General features: G+C 36.1%; 1 non-coding gene across 1 annotated transcript; it reads right to left on the minus strand.

The window, feature by feature from the left end:
- Window positions 1–6933: 6933 nt before the first annotated feature.
- On the minus strand, window positions 6934–7041 carry LOC112788450 (small nucleolar RNA R71). The gene has a single exon (XR_003195812.1). It is a non-coding gene; the product is annotated as a small nucleolar RNA R71 (small nucleolar RNA).
- Window positions 7042–7797: the final 756 nt, after the last annotated feature.

Below are 7797 nucleotides of genomic sequence, written 5' to 3' on the forward strand. Positions count from 1 at the left end.
CTCATATTGGGGGTTTTGGTGCATATTGGGAATCAGCCAAGGTATGGTTTCGGTTTTCTCTATGTAGTATATAATATTCATGGACACCTAGGCTAGTGACCCATAGGATAGGTTTGAATTAAAATGGTTGTTGAGTTGATGAATGTTGAGGTATGATGATTTATGATGAATTGATGAGCTTTGGTTATGTTGATGAAAGTGTGTATGATAATTGATGATTTAGAATGATTGATAAATGGCTATATTGATATTGGTAGTATGATATGGGAGATTGATATTGAAATTGATGATAGAATGATGATTGGTGAATGTATTGGTGGAAAAATTGTTTGTAATGTTAGATGTTTGATAATTGAGATTGAGAATGATGAAGTGTGATGGAAAATTAGTGTGAATGATGAATGGTGACACAAGAGGGTAGATTGTGTTGTAATTGGAAGTTTGGTATTGTTTTGGTTGGATGTAGTTTGTGAAAGTTGGTAAAGTGAGATTTTTGTGAGTTTTGGTAAAAGTTGGTTTTTGCTAAACTTTGTCTGATCATAACTTATGCCTCAGTTTTCAAAATTTGTTGAAATTTGTTTAGAATTAAAATTCATTGAAAAATCTTCAAATCGATATAAAGTTTGTAAAATTTGGATTTTTGTAGAAGGAGTTATGATCATTCAAAGTTTGGTGTTGAAAATCAGAAATTTTGCAAAATTGCAGAATTGTGATTTCTGGTATGTGCGCACGCACAGCCTTGTGCGCACGCACAACCTTGCAAAATTTTAAACTTGTGTGTACGCACAGACCTGTGCGTACGCACAGGCAGGGAAAGGCTTTTTGTTTACAACACTAGCACAGCTGGTGCGCACACATAACCAATGAGGATTTACAACCTGTGCGTACGCACAGCCCTGTGCGCACGCACAAGTTGGGAAAGGCAGTCTGTTGAGGGTGCTAGCACACCTTGTGCGAGCAAACAGCATTGCAAATTTTGGTACCTGTGCGTACAAACACCTCTATGCGTGCACACACGTTTTAAAAATCTCTTTGAGCGTGCGCACGCACACCCCTGTGCATACGCACACGCCCTGTTTCTCAAATTTAAATTTTGTTTTCAACTATTTCACCTTTCCAACAAGATTGTAAGCTCCTATGATACCATTTTAAGACTCTTGGGCTCAAGTTTGGGTATGAGAACATGGGAAAGAACCTAAGAGATTTAATTGATATTATTATGAAAAATTAGAGAACAGAGGCTTAGGTTTCTGGTGTACTGAGGATGGGCTTGATGGCGTGTGAAGGTAGATTGGTATATAAAATGAGAACTGATGAACTGTTGAGTTCGGAATGGAAAAGAGAATTAACAGTAGTTGAGATGAGTCGAGGACTCGGAATGGAAATGTTGATTTGACAGTAGTTGTGATGAGTCGAGGACCCGAATGTGCAATGATGAATCATTGATGTATTGAAAAATATTTTCTGAAAAACCACTGAACTACTGTTTTATACTGAGAAATGATAAGACGTTATGTGCCCGGCAGGGATGGTGGTTAATCCCGCCTGTCGAGGTAGTGGCGGCGGCGTAAGGACGGTGGTTAATCCCACTTACGTTGAGATGTGAGGTCTGAGGCAAGAGTATTCCGCTCACATCCCTTCAGATTAATAGAGTGTACAGGCACAAAATCCTGGAAAGTGATCCGAGTACCATATCTCGGGGGTTCCTAATGATGATTCCGAAGGGCAACATCTCCATGGAGGTGTGTCGGGTTGGCATTTGAACCGACAATGTGATATCACAGCTAGTAGGACAGGCATTCATCATATGCATTTTCTATCTGTTTGTATGTTTTGACTACTTATAATGGTTTGCCTATTTGTAAAATATGCCTAATTACTTACTTGAATTACTTGCCTTATATGCTTCTACTTGTGTTTTACTTGCATTGTAATTAATTGTGATTTCTACTAGGATTGAGGAGGTTTGGAAGGCGGTGGCGATGGGATCGCATGGAGGATAGGTTGGGGAAGGCTGTGGGACAGTAATGTTTGGTTAGAATAGAAATTCCCTAAGATAGAGTACCCTGTTTATTTATGTTAAGATTTATATAATTCTGATTTACTGTTTTAGTTATGCCTAAGATGAATCTTGTGATGGATATGAAGTCTATGATTGCCTTTGGCGTCCTGGGGTCTTATAACCTACATCATTGGGCACTGTTACCATACTAAGAACCTCCGGTTCTCATACCATATTCTGTTGTTGTTTTTCAGATGCAGGTCGCAACCCAACGCTAACCATGTGCTTGTGGCGTGAAGGTGTCAAGTGAAAACTTGAGACTGAGCGGTTAAAGTCAAGGTCCAAAGCAAAAACAGAGTGTTCTTAAGAACCCTAGACACCTCTAATTGGGGACTTTAGCAAAGTTGAGTCACAATCTGAAAAGGTTCACCCAGTTATGTGTCTATGGCATTTATGTATCCGGTGGTAATACTAGAAAACAAAGTGCTTAGGGCCATGGCCAAGACTCATAAAGTAGCTGTGTTCAAGAATCAACATACTAAACTAGGAGAATCAATAATACTATCTAAATTCGAAGTTCCTATAGATGCCAATCATTCTGAACTTCAAGGGATAAAGTGGGATGCCAAAACTATTCAAGAGGCAAAAAGCTACTAGTCTGGCTCATCTGATTGGAGCTAAGTTTCATTGATATTTTGGAATTCATAGTATATTCTCTTCTTTTTATCCTATTTGATTTTCAGTTGCTTGGGGACAAGCAACAATTTAAGTTTGGTGTTGTGATGAGCAGATAATTTATACGCTTTTTGGCATTGTTTTTACATAGTTTTTAGTATAATTTAGTTAATTTTTAGTATATTTTTATTAGTTTTTAAATAAAAATCACATTACTGGACTTCACTATGAGTTTGTGTATTTTTCTGTGATTTCAGGTATTTTCTGGCTGAAATTGAGGGACTTGAGCAAATATCAGATTCAGAGGTTGAAGAAGGACTGCAGATGCTGTTGGATTCTGACCTCCCTGCACTCAAAGTGGATTTTCTGGAGCTACAGAACACCAAATGGCACGTTCTTAATTGCGTTGGAAAGTAGACATCCAGGGCTTTCTAGAAATATATAATAGTCCATACTTTGCCTGAGTTTCGATGATGCAAACTGGCGTTCAACGCCAGTTCCATGTTGCATTCTGGAGTTAAACGCCAGAAACAGGTTGCAAAGTGGAGTTAAACGCCAGAAACAGGTTACAAACTGGCGTTCAACTCCAAAAGAAGCCTCTACACGTGTAAAGCTCAATGCTCAGCCCAAGCACACACCAAGTGGGCCACAGAAGTTGATTTTTGCATCATTTAGTCATTTCTGTAAACCCTAGTAACTAGTTTAGTATAAATAGGACTTTTTACTATTGTATTTACATCTTTGGATTATCTTTTGATCCTTTGATCATGTTTAGGGGGCTGGCCTCTCGGCCATGCCTAGACCTTGTTCTTATGTATTTTCAACGGTAGAGTCTCTACACACCATAGATTAAGGTGTGGAGCTCTGCTGTTCCTCGAGTATTAATGCAAAGTACTATTATTTTTCTATTCAATTCAAGCTTATTCCTATTCTAAGATATTCATTCGTACCCAAGAATATGATGAATGTGATGATTATGTGATGCTCATCATCATTCTCACTTACGAACGCGTACCTAACAAACACTTCCGTTCTACATGCAAACAAGCTAGAATGAATATCTCTTAGATATCTAATACAGGGGACCGAGTCCGAGATATTAGAGTCTTTGTGGTATAAGTTAGAACCCATGGACGGCCATTCCTGAGATCCGAAAAGTCTAAACCTTGTCTGTGGTATTCCGAGTAGGATCCGGGAAGGGATGGCTGTGACGAGCTTCAAACTCGCGAGTGCTGGGCGTAGTGACAGACGCAAAAGGATAGTAAATCCTATTCCAGTATGATCGAGAACTGACAGATGATTAGCCATGCAGTGACAGCGCATTGGACCATTTTCACAGAGAGGACGGGATGTAGCCATTGACAACGGTGATGCCCAACATACAGCTTGCCATGGAAAGGAGTAGGAATGATTGGATGAAGACAACAGGAAAGCAGAGGTTCAGGAAGAACGAAAGCATCTCTATACGCTTATCTGAAATTCTCACCAATGAATTACATAAGTATCTCTATCCTAGTTTATATTTTATTTATATTTATTATCAATTCACCATAACCATTTGAATCCGCCTGACTGAGATTTACAAGGTGACCATAGCTTGCTTCAAGCCGATAATCTCCGTGGGATCGACCTTTACTCACGTAAGGTTTATTACTTGGACAACCTAGTGCACTTGCTGGTTAGTTGTGCGGAATTATGAAAAAGTGTGATTCACATTTAAGAGCACCAAGTCTTTGGGAGCCATTATTGATGATCGCAATTTCGTGCACCAAGTTTTTGGCGCCGTTGCCGGGGATTGTTCGAGTTTGGACAACTGACGGTTCATCTTGTTGCTCAGATTAGGTAATTTTATTTTAATTTTAACCTTTTTGTTTTTATTATTCTTATTTTCGAAAAAATGAATAAATAAATAAATAAATAAATATTTTCAAAAATATATTTTTTATTCAGAATTTTTAAGAATGAATTCTAGTGTTTCATGATGATCTGTTGAATCCTGGCTGACTGTAAGCCATGTCTAATCTTTTGGACCGGGGTTTCAACTTATCATCACAAGAGCTTGTTGATCTTCACCCATTTGGCAGTTACACACATAGTTGTTGTATACATGGGAGGTCTCAATATCTGCTGAAGCTTGGCTGGCCATTGGCCATGTCTAGTATTTTAGACCGGAGCTTTCATTGAAAGCTTGGCTGGCTAGTAAGTCATGTCTAATTCCTGGACCGGAGCTTTAGACTAACATTGCAAGATTCCTAGAATTCTTATTAAAAATTTTGAAATTCTTATTTTCTTTTTCCAATTAATTTTCGAAAAATACCAAAAAAATTTAATAAAATCATAAAATCAAAAATAATTTGATGTTTCTTGTTTGAGTCTAGTGTCAAATTGTAAGCTTGGTGTCAATTGCATATTTTTTTAAAATTTGTGCATTTTTCGAAAACTCGTGCATATGTTCTTCATGATCTTTAAGTTGTTCTTGGTAAGTCTTCTTGTTTGATCTTCATATTTTCATGTTTTGTGTCTTTTCTTATTTTTCATATGCATTCTTGAATTATTAGTGTCTAAAGAATAAAAATTTTTAAGTTTGGTGTTTTGCATGTTTTTCTTTTCTTAAAAAGTTTCAAAAATATGTTCTTGGTGTTCATCTTGACATTCAAAGTGTTCTTGGTGTTCATCTTGACATTCATAGTGTTTTTGCATGCATCATTTGTTTTGATCCAAAATTTTCATACATTGAGTCTTTTTGATGTTTTTCTCTCTCATCATTAAAATTCAAAAATAAAAAAAATATCCTTCCTTTTTTCTCTAATAAATTTTTGAAAATTTGATTTGATTTAGTCAAAAGTTTTAAAAATCTAGTTGTTTCTTATGAGTCAAATCAAATTTTCAATTTAAAAATTCTATCTTTTTCAAATCTTTTTCAAAAATCAAATCTTTTTCATTTTTTCTTTTATGATTTTTGAAAATTTCAAATTGATTTTCAAAAATCTTTTTATCTTGTTTATAAATTCAAAATCTTTACTAACCATTAATGTGATTGATTCAAAATTTTTTTTAAGTTTGTTACTTGCCTAGTAAGAAAGGTTCAATCTTTAAACTCTAGAATCATATCTTTTTAGTTTCTTGTTAGTCAAGTAATCAACTTTGATTTCAAAAATCAAATCTTTTTAAATTTCTTTTTCAAATCTTCCTCAAAATAAGTTTCAATCACATCTTTTTCAAAATCAATTTCAAAATCTTGTCTAACTTCTTTTCTAACTTCTTATCTTTTCAAAAAATTGATTTTCAAATCTTTTTCAATTAACTACTTGACTTTTTGATTGGTTTTAAAAAGTTTACTATTTCAATCATATCTTTTTCAAAGCTACCTAACTAACTCTCTCTTTCTAATTTTCGAAAATCCCTTTCCTCTTTTTCAAAATTCCTCTTTAATTAACTAATTGTTTTAAACTTTAATTTAATTTAATTTCATTTTTCCTTTTTTTTAAATTTTCGAATTTTCATTTTAATTTTAAATTAAAAATAAAAATATTTTTATTTTAATTTGTTTAATTTTCAAATTCTCTCATCTCTCATCCCCTTCTGTTTATTTATTCATCTACTAACACCCCTCTTTTACCCAAGAATTCGAACTCATTCCTCTCCCTTGTGTTTGGATTCTTATCTTTTCGTTCCTCCATTATTCTCTTCTTATACTTACATAAGGAATCTCTATACTGTGCCATAGAGGATTCCATATTTTCTGTTCTCTTTTTTTTCATATGAGCAGGAACAAGGATTAGAACATTCTTGTTGAAGCTGATCCTGAACCTGAAAGGACTCTGAAGAGGAAGCTAAGGGAAGCTAAAGCACAACTCTCTAGAGAAAATCTGACAGAAATTTTCGAAAAAGAAGGAGACATGGCCGAAAATAATAACAATGTAAGGAAGATGCTTGGTAACTTTACTGCACCAAATTCCAATTTACATGGAAGAAGCATCTCAATCCCTGCCATTGGAGCAAACAATTTTGAGCTGAAACCTCAATTAGTTTCTCTGATGCAACAGAATTGCAAGTTTCATGGACTTCCATCAGAAGATCCTTTTCAGTTCTTAACCTCAATTGATCCCGAGGTCTACAGGCTTATGCTTTTCCCGTTTGCTGTAAGAGATAGAGCTAGAATATGGTTGGATTCTCAACCTAAAGATAGCCTGAACTCTTGGGATAAGCTGGTCACGGCTTTCTTAGCCAAGTTCTTTCCTCCTCAAAAGCTTAGTAAGCTTAGAGTGGATGTTCAAACCTTCAAACAAAAAGAAGGTGAATCCCTCTATGAAGCTTGGGAGAGATACAAGGAACTGACCAAAAAGTGTCCTTCTGACATGCTTTCAGAATGGACCATCGTAGATATATTCTATGATGGTCTGTCTGAATTATCAAAGATGTCATTGGACCATTCTGCAGGTGGATCTATTCACCTAAAGAAAATGCCTGCAGAAGCTCAGGAACTCATTGACATGGTTGCAAATAACCAGTTCATGTACACTTCTGAAAGGAATCCTGTGAATAATGGGACGCTTCAGAGGAAGGGAGTTCTTGAAATCGATACTCTGAATGCCATATTGGCTCAGAATAAAATATTGACTCAGCAAGTCAATATGATTTCTCAAAGTCTGAATGGATTGAAGGAATCATCCAACAGTACTATAGAGCCATCTTCTGAAGAAGAAGCTTATGATCCTGAGAACCCTGCAATAGCAGAGGTGAATTACATGGGTAAACCCTATGGAAACACCTATAATCCCTCATGGAGAAATCATCCAAATTTCTCATGGAAGGATCAACAAAAGCCTCAACAAGGCTTTAATAATGGTGGAAGAAACAGGTTTAGCAATAGCAAACCTTTTCCATCATCCACTCAGCAACAGACAGAGAATTCTGAGCAGAATTCATCTAGCTTAGCAAATATAGTCTCTGATCTATCTAAGGCCACTGTGAGTTTCATGAATGAAACAAGGTCCTCCATTAGAAATTTGGAGGCACAAGTGGGCCAGCTGAGTAAAAGGATCACTGAAACTCCTCCTAGTACTCTCCCAAGCAATACAGAAGAAAATCCAAAGAGAGAGTGCAAGGCCATTGATTTG

This window comes from Arachis hypogaea, chromosome 20, assembly GCF_003086295.3.
Source record: "Arachis hypogaea cultivar Tifrunner chromosome 20, arahy.Tifrunner.gnm2.J5K5, whole genome shotgun sequence".
Classification (NCBI taxonomy): domain Eukaryota; kingdom Viridiplantae; phylum Streptophyta; class Magnoliopsida; order Fabales; family Fabaceae; genus Arachis; species Arachis hypogaea.